The 18,659-nt window shown below is 40.1% G+C and overlaps 1 protein-coding gene across 1 annotated transcript in view; it reads right to left on the reverse strand.

Moving 5' to 3' along the window:
- The window catches only part of LOC113066531 (gastrula zinc finger protein XlCGF57.1-like), a 1,043,158-nt gene that overhangs the window by 351,557 nt on the left and 672,942 nt on the right, over positions 1-18,659 (reverse strand). The gene's annotated exons all lie outside the window — the stretch shown is intronic.

The following is an 18,659-nucleotide window of genomic DNA, read 5'->3' on the forward strand; positions in this document are numbered from 1 at the left end:
AAGGCTTGAGACCATATCGGCGAATCTGCGATCTCAGTCAGTAATCGATTTAAAACACCAAGAATCAAATGAATCACGATTTCTATAGTGATTCAATACATTCATAAACAGTAAATTACTATACGCACTTATTAATGGAGACCTTGAACAATGTTTGTGCCTCACTATCCTTCACACGCTCCACCGTTTACCGCCTGAGACTGTCACAGGATTTCGCTCACGCTCCGTTCATCTCTGACGCAGCTGATGTGTGATCTCTCCTCAGGACTCATGGCCAGTAATACTAAAGTGAAGTAGCTTTACTTTTCTGTAGTTTGTCAATGGTTCTCTGCTTCTAACCAATGCCGTTACCTGAGCAGTTGAAAGCTGCGTGTTTATTGCATGGACGGATCAGAAATGTAGGTGTCTAAATCATACGCACAGTTTCATTGAATGATGAATGTGTTTTAACAATGCTTATGATCTGAATGTACAAAGGAAACTGTTAAAATAACCACATCATTAAAAACGACCTTGAAATAAGAGTTTGAGGTTTAACTGATAATCAGATGCATGAAAGTAGAGTTTGTTGCTTTAGCAAACAGACATCTGGCACGTTTTCTCTCAGAATCATCATTCGCAGTGCAGCGATCGTTTACGTACCGAGTCTTTTTTTGCTGTGCGGCATGCGCTGAATTAAAGTGACAGTGCATTGTTTGCTTTAGAAATTAACATGGATTGACACGGAAATGCAGTAATTTCACAGTAAATGTACAGTAAAATACAGTAGCATTCCTGTATGTGATGCAGTCCCATCTAAAGTCCCGAAGATCGCGGGCATCCAGTATGGTTTTCCAGTCTTGACCCTTACACACAGAGATTGTTCCAGATTCTCTGAATCTTTGGATGATATTATGCACTGTAGATGATGATAACTTCAAACTCTTTGCAATTTTTCTCTGAGAAACTACTTTCTGGTATTGCTTCACTATTTTTCGCCACAGCATTTGGGGGAATTGGTGATCCTCTGTCCATCTTGACTTCTGAGAGACACTGTCACTCTGAGAGGATCTTTTCATACCCAATCATGTTCCCAATTGACCTAATAAGTTTCAAGTTGGTCCTCCAGCTGTTCCTTATATGTATATTTAACTTTTCTGGCCTCTTATTGCTACCTGTCCCAACTTTTTTGGAATGTATAGCTCTCATGAAATCCAAAATGAGACAATATTTGGCATGACATTTCAAAATGTCTCACTTTCAACATTTGATATGTTATCTTTATTCTATTGTGAATAAAATATAAGTTCATGAGATTTGTAAATTTGTTCCATTGCTCTTTTACTCACAATTTGTAGTGTCCCAACTTTTTTGGAATCGGGTTTGTATTTTATATTTTATATTCACAGATGAAAGTTTGGTACTTATGAAGTTATGTGCATTTGTTAGAATGAATTCAAGCAGGATAAATGTCAAGCCTGTGTCTGTGTTTATATTTTCTCTAAGCTACATGGTATTAAACCATATTTTAGATTTGACACATTTAATAGGTGTGCAGTATTATTTATATTATATGAATTATGTGTCATATTATTCAAAAGAAATTGTGGTTTACTTTGCATCGGAGCATTAAAAGTGGTAGCCTATTTTAGAGAGCTAGGCTACATGGATTAATGCAAAATGTCAATTTTTTCATATATTAGGCCTATATTTTCATTTATATTTTAAAATTCCATTAATAAAACAACATGCATTTCTGTTATTCGTTACTTGTCCTTAATTTTGACAGATAACTTATTGGGAAACATATTTGTCTGTACACTGATTAAGAGACTCTTGGATGTTTTATTAATTATTTCCTTTATTTTAGTAAAACCTGAAGCACTGTATAATTTTACCATTATTTAGGCTTAATTAGCCTAAAACAAGAAACAAATAAATTAAACCTGCATGATTTAACTAAATCATTGAAACTTTAAAGAATGGACTGATTAATAAAACTCGTCATGATTAAACTCAAGTTATCTCATTATAATCAACAAAATGCACATGATGTAAAAAAAAGAGCTTCATTAACTGACAACATAAGTGATTTTAAAGGGAGCCTTCTTTACTTGCTTTTAGTGCTGGGAGATAGCATATGGCCTAAAAATGTGTTGTTGTTTTTTGCCCCCCTAATTAAAATCAATATTCAAATGACAAATAAATTTTAATATAGTTCATCATTCATTTACCAGTTATATTTCTAACTGGACAAGATGATTTAAAAAACAGTAACGTTATTACCTTAATGCTGGAAAGACCTTTATTTTTTTATTTTATTTTTATACCAGCCCATTATGCATCTAACCATCCACTTAGCGTTAAGAGCTGTTCAGATTAAAACTGAACAGAGTAAGTGTAAATATATTTTTTAGTCTATATTTCCATCTCGTTATGCCGCTGGTTTTTTTTTTTCTTATATAGCTTATTTGTAAATAGAGCAGTCACTGTCTGTGTCTATACCGGATGCGAGAGTTGTCATCCCTCCCCTGCTGCGCTCAAAGTCTTTATGACATCACACTACAGTGTCAAATCATGTGAACGCAGTGTCAGTACATTTCATCATAAATAGAACAAGGCGTCTGATGGGGATCGTGTCCAGTGTATTTAACATCACTGGGTTTTGTTGCCTTTTGTTGTTTCACTCCACTCATGTCCGGTGTAAACCCGGCGTGCATTTATTAATGGGTTATGTTACATCCCTGCTTGTTTTTAATGTTGTTATTAAATATCTGTATTGACTGCATGATCATATCATCATATTATTTTCGAGCAGCAACAACTTCCTCCGCGGTCAGAACATTTAAGCAAAGGACCTTGAGGGAGAAAGAAAGATGGTAACACTTTAAAATAACAATAATTAATAGATGGTAAATTGATAGTTAATTAATCTTTAGTTAATTGTCATTTAACTGTTAGCAAACAGTTTTTTTTACTTATTATAAAGTTAGGGTTAGGGTTAGGGTTAGCGTTACCATTAGCATTTCCATATTTTGATATTAGAAGGGAAGGGAGGCAGGCAGCTGCTTACCAATGTTTAAAAACATCCCTAGCTAATGTTTGATGCACGGAATTTATTGTGTGGTTTTCATAACCCCCATTTGGTAAATAGATTATCACGGTGGAATAGTATAGCATGCTAGTTGCTATGCCACTTTCATCAAAACCTATTTCAAAGCTACAGCAATGTCATGTCATTAAATACGATAAACAGTGATTCTAGAACAGATCTTCGTCTTCCTTATCCTGTTAAAAAACATATTACAGTAACCATATTCCGTCCGTTCGGAAAAAAAGTTGCACTAACTTTTCGTTACAAGCAGCATTTGTAGTCAGGCAGGTAGCTAACATAAACATATTTTTGCTAGCCTACCTGCTGCAAAATTACACCATTTGTACAAGACTGACAAGTAGAGCTATTTTATCCAGTGTAATTTATCACTTACCACTATCTTGTTTTTTTCTTATTCTCCTCTTCCTTTCTCTTCTGGCTTCCGAGGAGGTTTTGTATTTTGCTGGCAGCAGAGATCACAAGTGTCATTGCACGTTACTGCATTGACGATCAAAGGGGCGCTCACACAGTGTCGTTGCATTTATTCTTAACCAGTCGTTGTCTTTGGGCCCCAGGCCAGCTCGGGGCCCCAACAATTGCTTTGTTTGCTTGCCTTGTCGTGACGGGCCTGTTCAGAAGCAATATGTGTAATGGTGAACGAAGAATGCAACAATAGTAATATAATGATTTACTAACAAAACACAGCATATACCTCAAGCAATGTGCTGTATTATGTCTTGTGGGTCCAGCTCCAACTCGCGAATGTCAATTCAGTGGTAGAGACACAGCACTTGTTTGCGATCAAAAAAAGTACATTATTTGAATGCTTTAAGGCCTTAAAATGTTTTATTTGTGTGCTGTTCTAACGTGTTTATTCAGAGGGTCCGCCTGAGGCATCCATACACTAAAATTTCAGTCAAACAGCACCTTATGATTTCGTTATATTAGTTATCATATGATTGTGCTAATGCTGTCAAAAACACACAAGGTTTACATAGAAACACAGTTAATTATCAGGGATTCAGACTAACTTTCTGCACTGGTTGCACTGGTGCGTCTAACTTTTTTCTTAGGTGCATCAGCACAAAAGTTAGCTGCACCCAAATTTTTGACCGCATCGCATTTAACACTCCTTTTGTACAAGTTCACTTTTTTTAATCCCTGTCCATATAGACAATATTGACTTGTAGCCTAAATGATTAACTAACAATCTGGTCTAAATTCTTTATAAGTCCTTTATTTGAAGCACAATTCTACAAGAAAGGTAACTTAATGAAAAACATCTCAAGATAAATGAAATAAAAATAAAATCTAAATTAAGTGTTTTAAGGGCTTCAAACTGAACATCTCATGGTTCAATGTCTTATGGATTATCCTCCATTGCAGTCACATGCCCCTCGGATGGCCAACTCCTGTAGTTTCGCTTTCTTGATTTCTAGCCTTGGTTAAAGCAGCTTGACATACTCTCTCTAGCAACAAAATCTTCCAGACTTGGCCCTAGGGTTGTAGTACTTGACTCCAGTTTCGGATTTGAGAGATTTTTCTATTGTCTCGAACTTATTGGTGTTTGCACTCTGACTTGTTCATTGGACTCATCAGATGTTCTCAATGGTCTTGACCGAGTCCAGCAATATGCTTTTTTCTTCTTCAAAACAAAACCACAATTGAATGTCGCGCCTGAAACTGTGTGGAAAATGCTAGGCGCACTGTTTTCTCCTTTTTTGTCCAAATCACTCTGTAGCCTGCGCTCTAAGGAAAGGAAGAAGCTGATTCATTAGGTGCGTTTACATGGACACTTTTTGCTTCCATCGGAATGAATTCATTCTGATTGACGAATCCGAACGTAGTGTTTACATGAACGCTAAATAAAGTGATCAGGTTGATGTGTGCTTCACATGACACAGGCTTCTGAATGGATTTACTCTTTTGACATGCTCACACTGCATGAATATAAATGCCACTTCAGATGCAGCTTCTGTTTTCTCTGCTTTGTAAAGATCAAATTTGTTGATACTGATTGCATTTGCTTGGTAACAGCCTAAATGCAAGTATTTGACCTAAAAGACTCTCGAAAAAAATGAAGTAAAGGTAAAAACAATTCAGGAGTCAGCACAATTAGAAATAAGACTTCAGCATAATAACACATTCAGCAAAATACTGTCTAATTATCTTTATCGACAAAATCCCAGAAATCATAGAGATATAATGTTTTCAATATTGCAAACCCTTAATTTTTTATTTTTTTTTATTTTGATGTGCCACCCCAAGATTTACAGTGGCCTCAATTGGTCTTGTTAAATTCAGGGCAACATGGCGAGTCGACTGATATCCAATTTTACCACTTCGGACATTTTGAATGTCAGCCATTTTGTATTTTGTGCTAAAATGCTGTATTTTAGGAACGCATCAACGGATTGTTACGAAACATGATATGGGTCATCAGCACAATGTCCTGAAGGAGCGTGAGAAGTTTCGAAACAGCCTATGCTTATAACTTTGGGTGTGGCTGACTTATTTTCACGAGACTCCTGAAACCTTATCGAGTCCTACGATACCAAACATGCTAGGTTTCGCCTTACGGTTTGTGTAGCATTGTGATTTAGCGCTTAAAAACCACTTGGCTTTATCTTTGAAACTGCTTGTCGGATCGAGACGAAACCACCGTCAGAAGTTCGGAAACATAGGTCGATAGCTATACACCAATGCCGAAATGGGGGTAGTAAAATTCAATCAAAGTCATGTATCAGTCATTTTTTACGTGTCTATAACTCTGAAGTGAATTGAGGTATTTTCACCAAAGTTGACACACATATGTATGGGCTCACTCTGAGGACACATAAAAGAAATGGTGGGACTGAGCTTTTTGGTGGCGCTATAATAGAACAAAACATGAAATTGCCATTGACTTCAATACAGTTTTGTGAAATAAAATGCTATGCTAAACAAATGCATTGGTGTAATATTACGAAACTCAGAATGTGCCAACAACACCATCCCCTGAAGGTACTCAAAATATTTCAAAACCGCTTATAACAAAGTTATAAAAAAAAAATAAAAAAAAAGGCTAATAACTTTTGAAAAAAATCTGGCTATTTAAATGTCTCTGGTCTTAATAGATTCCTTGGGTCAAGCCGAGAACACAGATACCAAGTTTTCCGAATTTGGCTGAACTTCATGTCCGCCAACTTGATTTTCAGTCTAAATCTACTTTTTGAACTCCTCCTAGACCGTTTGTCCGATTTTCACCAAAATCAAATCATATCATCTTCATACTGAGTCAACTAAAAGTTATGGATTTCGTGTCGATATACGAAACAGTTCTCTTATTTAGCGCATCAACGAATTCGCTGTAAGGATGCCAAAATGCATTTGAGGCTGTATCTAGGCAAAGCTTTGACATTTTTGCACCATACATTGTATGTGTCATTGTTACCTTATACTGACCATGCCACATCAATTTTGTAACAACGCCACCTACTGTATTAGTCAAGAGTAATAAACCAATCATTTAATTCTAAATTATGAGCATTTTTGAAAATTTGATTGCATTCACCTATTTTAATGAAACTGGTCTCAAAATATTCCTTGGGTCATGTCGACAACGTACATATCAATAATGTTATAATAGGCTGAGCCTCCTGTCGTCCATTTTGATTTATGTTGTTAACCTACTTTTTTGCACTTATCAACCGTTGGTCCGATATTCATCAAAATTGATTCAAATCATCTTCAGACTGTGCTGAGAAAAAGTTATCGATTTCGTGTCTATAGACACAACAGTTTTCATACAGCGCCACTATCAACTTTAAGCACGGTGTCAAAATGACTCTAAGGCTATTATATCTTCAAACCTTTGACATACGGACACCAAACTTTGTATGTGTCTCAAACTGACCATTCCACACCAATTTGGTAACAGCGCCACCTTTTGGTCACATGGGATAAGCCAATAAATCCTATTACTAGTTGTTGTGTTTATTGTTTTCAAGCCATTTTGCCTAAAATTATCTTCAAACGGTTTTAATTACTCATTCCTGCCATTCGTCTGAAGCTTGCTTCTGTAGTGCTTGGCCCCTTAATTGCTGCTTGCAGCTATATTTTGTATTTAACAATTAATTTTGAAGAATGTGGGTAAACAAACAGTTGCTGGTGACCACTGGGAACACACAAACACACTATCCTCCTACCTGCGGTTGTCGCTGTTGGACAGTGTTATTCCTGCTTCCTGCTTGCCTTGCTTTGCCTTGCTGTTGTTTTGTGATCATAGCTCCATGTAGCTTTGTTTTGCTGTAGAATCTTTATCTTACTATCACTCTCTGTTGTTTAAAGTAATAAAATATAACTTAATTCCCACCATATTTCTGATATTATCTATAAATCTAATCTGATTAATTTGATCATTCACTTATTTTAGATTCGTGAGTGCAGTGCACCTGAATCTCGTTAGCACTTGTTAGCTTGTCAATAGTGTTTCCATTCATGCGTATCATGGTTTTCTTTTCTCCTCTTCTCTCTCTTGCTACTCTCTCTCTCTGGTTTTTCACAGGTTCATCAAACAGCTATGGTAAGAATCTTCATCAAGCACAATGAGTAATGGCTTCTCCTGCTACTGTTATTTGCACTTCTTGCCACATGTAGTTTATCTATCTCTGTCACACATGAGGGATTCACATGTGATAAATGCAGGGAAATATTTAGGCTGACAGAGAAGATTTCAGAATTAGAGACACGCATCCAAACTTTAATTGAGGACAGCAAGAATGTTAGGGCTCTAGATAATGCTTTGGATGTGTCTAGCTCAGGGATTGCTGTACATTGTTCGGCAACAGAGCCCCTGCAGCAGGGCAACTGGGTGACGGTGAGGCAGGGTAGTCGTGGGTCAAAACACCGCTCTACTGTTCTGATCAAAACATTAAACAGGTTCTCCCCACTCAGTGATGCACCCACTGAGAAAGCTGACGAAATTGCTCTAATTGAAGTGTTGAAATTATGCAGCCAATCAATGATATCTCAGATCATTATTTCGTTTTGTGCAAACTTCATATAGCTAAAACTGTAAGTTCTACTTCTTGTTACAAGTATGGTAGAACCATCACTTCTACCACAAAAGACTACTTTGTAAGTAATCTTCCTGATGTATCCCAATTCCTTAGCATATCCAAAACCTCAGAATAACTTGATGTAACAGAAACTCTGGACTCACTCTTTCTGAACATTTTAAATACAGTTGCTCCTTTACGTTTAAGGAAGGTTAAGGAAAACAGTCTGACACCGTGGTATAATGAGCATACTCACACCCTAAAAGAGAGCAGCCCAGAAAATGGAGCACAGCTGGAGGTAAACAAAACTGCGGGAAAGTAACCTATCCTACAGAAGAGCATTAAAAACTGCTAGATCTGATTACTTTTCGTCTCTTTAGAAGAAAACAAACATAACCGCAGCTATTTATTCAATACAGTGGCTAAATTAACGAAAAAATAAAGCATCAACAAGTGTCAATATTTCCCAAAGTCACAGCACTAATGACTTTAATAGTATCGATTTTAGAAGTAAAGTAGTTCATAGAGATAAAATTTTAACCATTCAACCATCAGCTACAGTATCGCATCAGACAGTGCACTATAGATCCCCTGAGGAACAGTTCCACTCATTCTCTACCATAGGAGAGGAAGAATTGTATAAACTTATTAAATCATCTAAACCAACAACATGTTAGACCCTATACCATCTAAGCTCCTAAAAAAGGTGCTTCCAGAAGTCATAGATTCTCTGACTATTATTAATTCCTCATTGTCATTAGGATATGTCCCCCAAACATTCAAACTGGTTGTTAATAAGCCTCTCATAAAAAAAAAAAAAACTACAACTTGACCCCAAAGAACTAGTTAATTATAGACCGATCTCGAATCTCCCTTTTATGTCCAAGATACTAGAAAAGGTAGTATCCTCACAATTTTTTTCCTTCTTAGAAAAAGATGATGTGAGGATTTCCAGTCAGGATTTAGAATGTATCATACTGTAGTACTGAGACTGCTCTCCTTAGAGTTGCTGCTCCTGCTCTTATCATCTGATCGTGGTTGTATCTCTCGATAAGTGCTACTGGATCTTAGTGCTGCGTTCTACACTACTGACCACAACATTCTTTTGCATAGACTAGAACACGTTCTTAGCATTATTGGAAGTGCATAAAAATGGTTGAAATCGTACATATGAGCACCATCAATTTGTAGCAGTGAATGACGAGGTACCGTATCGATCACAAGTGCAGTATGGAGTACCTCAAGGCTCAGTGCTAGGGCCGCTACTCTTCATGCTTTACATGTTACCCTTGGGAGATCTCATCAGGAAACACTGTGGTAACTTTCACTGTTATGCTGATGATACTAAACTCTATATTACTTCATGACCCTACGAAACATACACATTTGAAAAACTAATGGAATCCATAGTCGATATAAAAAACTGGATGAGTAATTTCTTATTGCTAAATTCTGAAAAAACAAAGGTGTTAATTATAGGACCTAAAAACTCTGCATGTAATAACCTAGAACGCTGTCTAAGACTTGATGGTTGCTCTGACAAGTCTTTGTCATCAGTTTGGAACCTAGGTGTGCTATTTGATAGCAATATTTCCATAGAAAGACCTTGATGACAGCAGAGGATGGGTGAGATGGTGAGTTGAGTGCGCTGGTGAAGGATGATGAAAGGTCCAGGTGATGAAGACGTAATCCACTCTGGAATAACCTACCTTACATTGTTCGGGAGGCAGACACACTCTTGCTGTTTAAATCTAGATTAAAGACTCATCTCTTTAACCTGGCATACACATAACACCCTAATATGTTTTTAATATCCAAATCCTTTAAAGGATTTTTAGGCTGCATTAATTAGGTAAACTCTAACAGGGAACACTTCCCATAACACATGATGTACTTGTTACATCATTATAAGAATGGCATCTACGCTAATATTAGTCTGTTTCTTTCTTATTCCAAGGTATTCCGTAGCCACCAGATCCAGTCTGTATCCAGATCAGAGGGTCACTGCAGTTTAATGATGAACTACCTTTAACTGTCAGTTTGCATTATTGCAAATTATTATGTTGTTACTATGTAAATTATTATGTTGTTCAGTTGCTTTGATTCAATCTTTTTTTTTTTAAGTGATATATAAATAAAGGTGACTTGACTTTAAAAAAAATATGAAAGTCACTGGGTACCAGCAACGGTTTCGTTTCCCAAATTCTTCAAAATAACTTATGTTCAACAGAAGAAGAAACTTATTCAGGTTTAAAACAACTTGAGAGTGAGTAAATGATGACACAATTTTCATTTTTGTTTGAACTATTCCTTTAATGTTAATAAAATAAAACACAAAGAGAAAAATAACTCACTGCCCTTGACTGAAGAACTCTTTCAAGGGAACTTCGAACTGCATCCTCTAGCTGGACTATGGGGAACACCTCGTCATGACCCATGTCTGAATCATACAGTACATTGAAAAAACACCAAAAAGTTGGCTGGCAACAGCCTCTGACGTCACTACCAGTGCGACCATAAATAAGCACCGGGAGAACACGTCACCTTCCTTCTTGGTCTTCATTGACTGTTTTGCTCTGATAGCTCCAGTTTGCACGGCTCACATACTGTGGTGTGTGTGTAGTAGTGCAGAGCAAGTTCAAGCATTCAGCTCTTGAGGTAGTTGGATGCACTCTGCAGCACTTATTGTGATGCATTCGCAAGACTCCGAGGGGATGTGAGTATTTCACTATTTACCAGAGTTTGTAGCAACATTTGCATGAGTGCTCTCACCTCTCGCGGGGATAGCGATGCAAAGGCAGCAGCAGTTTTTGCTCGCACTTGAAAACCATATGGTGGTGAGTGTGCACGTTTAACACTCTGCACACTTTCTAAAATCCACGTAAGTGGTAAGGGTTACGCGCTCAGCTTTGTTCTCTTTCTTCGAGATGGGTAGACCTTGTTTCCATGGGCTCCACTCAACTAGTGTGTTTTTATGCTGTTTTATAACAAAGTTCGGGAGGAGCAGTCGCAGTTCATTAACCTGATTAACACAAGTGGAGACCAATCAGTAATCAACTCATGACAAGGTATAAATAACAGCAGAACCTACCTCTGTTCATTGACAGTTTTCAGCATCCCTCCTCCACCTCATTTCTCCTCACTTATAGATCCATCTACTCTTACTGTCAGAAAGACCATAGGAACGGAAATTAAGAAACCGTTTCTGACGGACTGATATTGTAGTTGCTACTTCCAGTAGACTGATGCAATAGCCAGCTCCAGACGTGCGATCTCCATTATTGTTCAATGTTGTGCGTTCATGCAAACAAATGTGAGTAATCATGTTAATATTTAATTAACACTTTGTAGTTATAATTGTGAATGTCTGGCGATCTGTGGAATGTTTAGATATGTGTAATGATGATCGCGATTTGCCCGCGAATAGGCGCTAATTTCCATAAGACGCGTTAGTCTGATCACATTGAACACACCTGTTGTTGTATTTCATGCTGCGTCATGCCTTGTATTGAAGTTTACATATATAATATTCATATATTATCTGATAGTTAAATATTCGTTTGTGATAAGTGATTTAATCAGTTATTGATATTTTGTGAGTTAATTTGCAGTGAATATATACAGATGTTGTATTCATATTGTATTCTCTTTATCTGTTTAACAGACCACACACAACGCAATAACCTATGTCAAATACTGCCATTTGAGCCATCACATCTTCAGATGATGTTGTAAGGGATATCACTGCTTACCTGAAAGTACTATTAAAGAAAAGCTTGAAAGGATTCACATCGACCATGCCTGATTCTCTAACCGGAATCAATGTCCATATTTGTCCGCCAGTAGAACTGAAAATTTAACAAGGTTGACAGAGGTGGTAATCTGCAACAAATTGGTCCTTCGAGCCGGATACTGGCAACAACAAACAATATGGACACTGCAGCTAGTGATGCAGCGGAGCCTGTGGTCAGACCCAAGAGACAAAGTAAACCACCTTCACATCTGAGTGACTATGAGGTTGGCTACATACCTCCAGTGGACCCTCCTCCAATCTCTTCTTCTCGCTGTCACAGCCAACATAAGAGCCAATCGAGGAAAACGTCCCACAGTAAAGCCAGCTCTCATTCCAGATCCAGTGGTCATTCCATTATCTCTGGTGTGCAAGCTACTTCTGCACTCACAAGCAGTCAGGCAGCCATGGTGGATGAGAGAATCAAGCAGAGGCAGTATGACAACCTACGTCAGCAGATAGAGGAGGACACGTTGGCAGAAATAGAATATCAGAGGCTGCAAACACAAGCTAAAGAGGCTCAACGTGTTCAGGAAGAGGCTCTCATGGCAAAGGAAGCACTAACTAACCAATTAGAACGACAACGTAAGCTAAAAAAGGCAGAGACTGACCTAGAAGTGGCCAAACTGGTGAATTCTTTGCTTAGCCAAGACTTGAGTGTGGATGATGCAGGTTCTGAAGGATCCCCAGACACAACTGTGCCACCACCGCAGTCACTTCATGCCAGCCCAGTCCAGTCTCATGTATCTCCGCAATCTCCCAGCCCTGTATTGTCCATGATGCAAGCAAAGCAGACTGTCTCAGAGGCACAGAGCACATCAAGGGGACCATGCATAGTTCAGTCACTCAAAACTCCTCCATTGACATTACAAGCAACTATGCCATTACAGGAGAATATGTCACATGTCTTGCAGCAGCCAAGTCCAGTCTCAATACCACTACCTCCATTCAACCCTGTGCAACAAGCAGCGACTCAGCTTGCGACACCATACACAGGTAGTGTTCTGATATCACAGACTAGACCTCCTGTTGCACCCATTGCATCAACCTCACATGTGAATACTCCATTACAAAGGCAATCAGCCCCTCTTATGAGTCAGAATCAGCCTATTCCAACCACTCATCATAGAGCACCTCTCTTATCTAACACACCTATCTGCCCTCAACCATATTCACCTCTACCTGTTCCTCAAGCTGGTTACATACCTCAACCCGGGACAGAACTTCTGATGGCAGCAGCCTATGGCATTCCTCGCCCCACACTACCAGTGTTTGAGAGTGGCACTGAAAGTGACTTTGCCTTGTTGAAGTTGGCCTTAGATAATCTCTTAAGTCACCATACTCACATCAGCGAGCAGTACAAATATCAAGTGTTGCTGAGTCACCTGAAATTTGCTAGTGCCCAACAACTGGCTAAAGCATATATGCACCACCCACAGCCATACACCACAGCCTTGCAAGCTTTGCAGGAGAAGTATGGCCAGCCCCGGCAGCTTGTGCAATCTGAGTTAGGTGCAATCATGAGTACACCACCCCTTAAAATGGGTGATTCCAATGCATTTGACTCATTCGCCTTATCTGTCCAGTCCCTAGTAGGCATGCTGAGAACACTGGAAGGTCAAAACGGGTATGAGCTCATGTGTGGTTCTCACGTAGACCGCCTTCTGAGTAAACTGCCACCAGCTTACCGAGACAGCTTCGTAGAAAACTGCCTAAATCAAGGAATTCTACAAACTGGTACAGACAGATCCTATACTCTCCCCGACTTAGCATCCTGGTTACAAACGAAGTCACAAGCTAAACGTATCTCAAGCCGAGCAGCCGCTGTATTTCAGTCCGACACTACAAAGTTATCTGGGAAGAGTAAATACACTCCATATCATCGAGAGCGTGCAACACCTATACTTCTGACATCAGAGAAATCTGTCAAGCCTTTTGCACCGGCACAGGTAAAAGTCATTTCCAAGCCAAAGCCCTATTGTCCTCATTGCGACAACCAAGATCACTATCTCAACTCCTGTGATAAATTCAAAAGGCTGACCACTGCACAGATCATCACCTGGATCGCAGAGGGCAAACGCTGTTGGAAGTGTGGTCGGAATCATTCAGCTGACTCCTGTAACCTCAAGCGACCGTGTAAAATCTGCAAAGAGCTTCACCTTACCGTGCTGCATGACTCAATTAATGACACCTCCAGAGCAGTGCTTATGGTAAGCCTACCATCGACACAGATCTATCTAGATAGACCCAACCGCTCACAGAAAGTCATGCTTAAAGTAGTCAGAGTCCTCTTGCACAATGGTGGCCGAACAATGGAAGCTTACGCTGTCTTAGATGACGGCTCTGAAAGAACTATCGTCCTTCCCCAAGTGGTTCAACAGCTCAGGCTAAATGGAGTTTAGTTCTTCCCTTGCAGACAATCCACCAGAGCCATACCAAACTTGATGGGTCCACAGTAACCTTTGAGGTGTCTTCTCTCACCAAACCTACTGAGAGGTATGTGATTCGAAACGCATTTACTGCCTCTGGTTTAAGCCTTGCTGAACATACTTACCCTGTGGCAGCACTCCAGAAAGCATATCGCCACTTGAGAGGTCTACCCTTACAGCCAGTTGACAACGTCAAACCCTTACTCCTCATAGGGTCTGATATGCCACACCTCCTGATGCCAGTTCAGCCAGTGCGAAGAGGAGCAGAGAGCAGCCCCATTGCCATATGTTCCAAGCTTGGTTGGGTATTGCAAGGCCCAATGTGTCCAATTCAGCCCCCTAAAGGTCTGCAACAATGTTTGCATATTATGACAGCCCCAACACGTGACGAGCTGTATCAGCATGTTGAGCGCTTGTGGCAAGTTGACACTGTTCCATACAATGAAAAGGTCATAACAAGATCGAAACAAGACCAACAGTGCTATAACCTTTTGCAGACTGCCACTGTCAGAGTGAACGTGGATGGTGTCCTGCGGTATGCTACTCCACTGCTGAGGCGCACTCCTATCACTTTGCTTAACGCAGGTATGGAGTCTGTGCTCCCCAGCTTAAGAAACATTGAGAGAAAACTGGCCAAGAATCCTGAGCAAGCACAAGTTTACTGTTCTGAGATTCAAAAGCTTGAATCAGCAGGTTACATTGCTAAGATAGCACCAGATGAGGTAGACAAGTCCACAGAGTCGTGGTTCATTCCCCACCACATAGTGCAATGGAAAGTATCGAATAGTCTACAACTGTTCCTTCCAGTACCATGGTCAGAGCTTGAATGAACAACTCCTTCCAGGGCCAACACTTGGGCCATCTCTGTTGGGCGTGATCTTGAGGTTCCGGCAACATGCAGTTGCAGTGAGCGGGGACATAAAAGGCATGTTCCACCAAGTACGTTTATTACCTGGTGACAAATCGGTACTGCGATTCATCTGGAGGAACATGAACCAGGAAGCTCACCCAGACATTTACGAGTGGCAAGTACTTCCCTTCGGTACGACCTGCAGCCCATGCTGCGCCACTTATGCTCTTCAGTATCATGCCCAAGAATACCGACATACCATGGCTGGATTAGTTGACATTGTAGAGACCTCATTCTATGTGGATAACTGCCTTCACAGTACCCCCGATCAAGGTGAGGCCAAGGCCATAATAGATGGATTGCGTCAGTCCTTGCTACAGGGAGGCTTTGAAATCCGACAATGGGCATCCAATGTGCCATCCATTCTCCGGCACCTCCCATCGGAAGCCAGATCAGCTAGTAGTGAGTGCTGGTTGTCTCAGAGTAGCACTGACCTGCAAGAACTTACACTCGGCTTACAATGGAATTGCCTCGACGACACCCTTGGGTATAGAAACCGTGTAGCAGAACCTACTCAGCCCACTATGAGGAACCTGTATAAGACTTTGGCAAGCCAATATGACCCCTTGGGGTTCATCCTTCCCTTCACCACGAGGGCAAAGACTCTGATCCAGGATCTCTGGAGACACAACCTAAGCTGGGATGACCCTATTGAACCCTTACATCTGCGTGAGAAATGGTCCACATGGATTGCAGAGCTTTCCAGTATCCCCAAACTACAATTCCCTCGACCTTATGCTCCTGGCAAGTCCGACACTCCGTCCACCGTCAGAGAGTTACATGTCTTTTGCGATGCCTCGGAGAGGGTATATGGATCTGTCGCCTACCTTCAGGTCACCGACGAGAGTGATGAAGTCCATGTCACCTTTGTCCTTGCTCGATCGAGAGTGGCCCCTAGGAAATGTCTATCTATGCCCCGCCTGGAGTTACCGCAACCCCAACTTACCACAACCGGGGGGAGTACTCTGGGTTCGGGCCACATCCCAAGCTTGGAGCCCTCCACCCGGGCAGCACGCCAAATACGCATAAACTTACTGTATTAATATACGTAGATGTGAACTCGTGAAATTAATACACTTCAAGCATCGCTTGAATTTACTGCTAGCTGCTCCAGCATTATTACCAAAGATCGAGTTGATGACTCTCAAACATTTTTTTGGGATGCACCATTCCATCTATGAGCTGCTCTATTAAAGTGCAACTAGAGCCATCCATATTATGGTAATTTTGCACGTAAAGTCTTTGCACATTTTCTGAAATCCACACTGTGGTTACAAGCCTTGAACTCTACCCCGGGTCGAGGCCCTAGAGGTAAGTTGGTTATGTAGTCTAGGCCTTTGGCCATAAGGGATGATGTCATGGACAGCCATCTAACAACCCAGGTAGTTCAAGCCATGGCAAAGAAGGAAGCGTGCACAGCGCACCGCATTTACACGACATGACACATCACCACCCGACAAGACACTGAATTAGTTCAAGCATTGTGGTTTTATCAAAGCAGATTTGGTCCATCCCACGATGCGATCTTCCAATGGGATGCTGTTGCAGAGCTTAGACACGCCCCATACTATTTCTCTTTGTACATCTACTACCCATCATGTGACATCATCATGTGAGATGACCTCCTTCGTGGAACTGTTGTTAATATCTTATAAAGTGTCATAATATGCACACAATACAGAATCTGGATATTTCATTCGCTCCAAATTTAAGCAAATAATGTGAGCTTTCGTTCAATACTAAACTTTTCATATCCTACACACATTAATAGCACTAAATGTCAAAAGGTGTTATAAAAGCATATATAAAGCATTGGTTAAAGTTGCACCGATTACCTTGAGTACATCAAACATATATAAGACGTAAAACATTACTTGTGAATATGGTTAAGCCATATTCAATTGTTGTCCTTTTGAGATGGTTTGTTGAAAAGTTCAGTTCCTTCGAAAGGTTCTCAAGCAAGTCACAAGGCATGGGACACGCTGAACAAACCCTTTGATGTGGTCCATTAATTATTGATGATTCCTGGGTTTTGGATCTTGTGATCGGAGTTAATTGAATCAGCTCCCTTTTAGGAGACTCAGGGTGTCTATGTCACATGATTAGTCAAGTCAAGTCACCTTTATTTATATAGCGCTTTAAACAAAATATATTGCATCAAAGCAATGAACAACATTCATTTGGAAAACAGTGTGTCAATAATGCAAAATGATAGTTAAAGGCAGTTCATCATTGAATTCAGCTATGTTATCTCTGTTCAGTTAAATAGTGTCTGTGCATTTATTTGCAATCAAGTCAATGATATCACTGTAGATGAAGTGACCCCAACTAAGCAAGCCAGAGGCGACAGCGGCAAGGAACCGAAACTCCATCGGTGACAGAATGGAGAAAAAAACCTTGGGAGAAACCAGGCTCAGTTGGGGGCCAGTTCTCCTCTGACCAGACGAAACCAGTAGTTCAATTCCAGACTGCAGCAAAGTCAGATTGTGCAGAAGAATCATCTGTTTCCTGTGGTCTTGTCCTGGTGCTCCTCTGAGACAAGGTCTTTACAGGGGATCTGTATCTGGGCTCTAGTTGTCCTGGTCTCTGCTGTCTTTCAGGGATGTAGAGGTCCTTTCTAGGTGCTGATCCACCATCTGGTCTGGATACGTACTGGATCCGGGTGACTGCAGTGACCCTCTGATCTGGATACAGACTGGATCTGGTGGCTACTGTGACCTCAGAATAAGAGAAACAGACAAATATTAGCGTAGATCATGATCCGTTTTCTAATGAGCGGGGGGTATTTTTCAACAGACTTGTCCTCTGTTGTATGATCACATTATCATTTCACTTAATGTAGACATAATGTTATTTTTAGCCGTTCCCATTGACAGGAAACAGGTCCAGACAATCTGAACAGTGTTTCCCTTTAGCTAATCATTAACTTAGTTCAGATCGCAGATGGAAGGAAGTAGGCTATTATAATTCCTTTGGCAGAAGTAGCTGATTCTGCATTTATTGGCGTGACTGTTCACAGAGGTCCTACATCTGTTTATTCTTTACTGTCCTGTCCATTAAATTCATAAAAGCCCATAAATATAACTTAAAAAAAAGATTACTTACAAAGCAGTCATAGTGGAAGAGGTGTATACAAGAAAGTGACTCTTGAAGGACCAGCACCACATCCTTTAGTACCACTCTTTAAAGAATTAATCTTCAAGAATCTGACAGTAAATTTTAGGAGCTAATTTTTATTCCACCTCCTATCTTGAAAGGTCTGTTTTGCAGGACTAGCTTAAAATTAGCTCCTAAAACCTACTGCCATTTTCTGGAAGATAAATTCTATAAAAACAGTGGTACAAGAGAATGTGGTGCTGGTCCTCCAAAAAGTCACTCAAAACTTAAACGTAAAAAAAAGAAAGTTTATCTTGAAAAT

Source organism: Carassius auratus, chromosome 4, assembly GCF_003368295.1.
Source record: "Carassius auratus strain Wakin chromosome 4, ASM336829v1, whole genome shotgun sequence".
In the NCBI taxonomy this organism is placed as follows: Eukaryota; Metazoa; Chordata; class Actinopteri; order Cypriniformes; family Cyprinidae; genus Carassius; species Carassius auratus.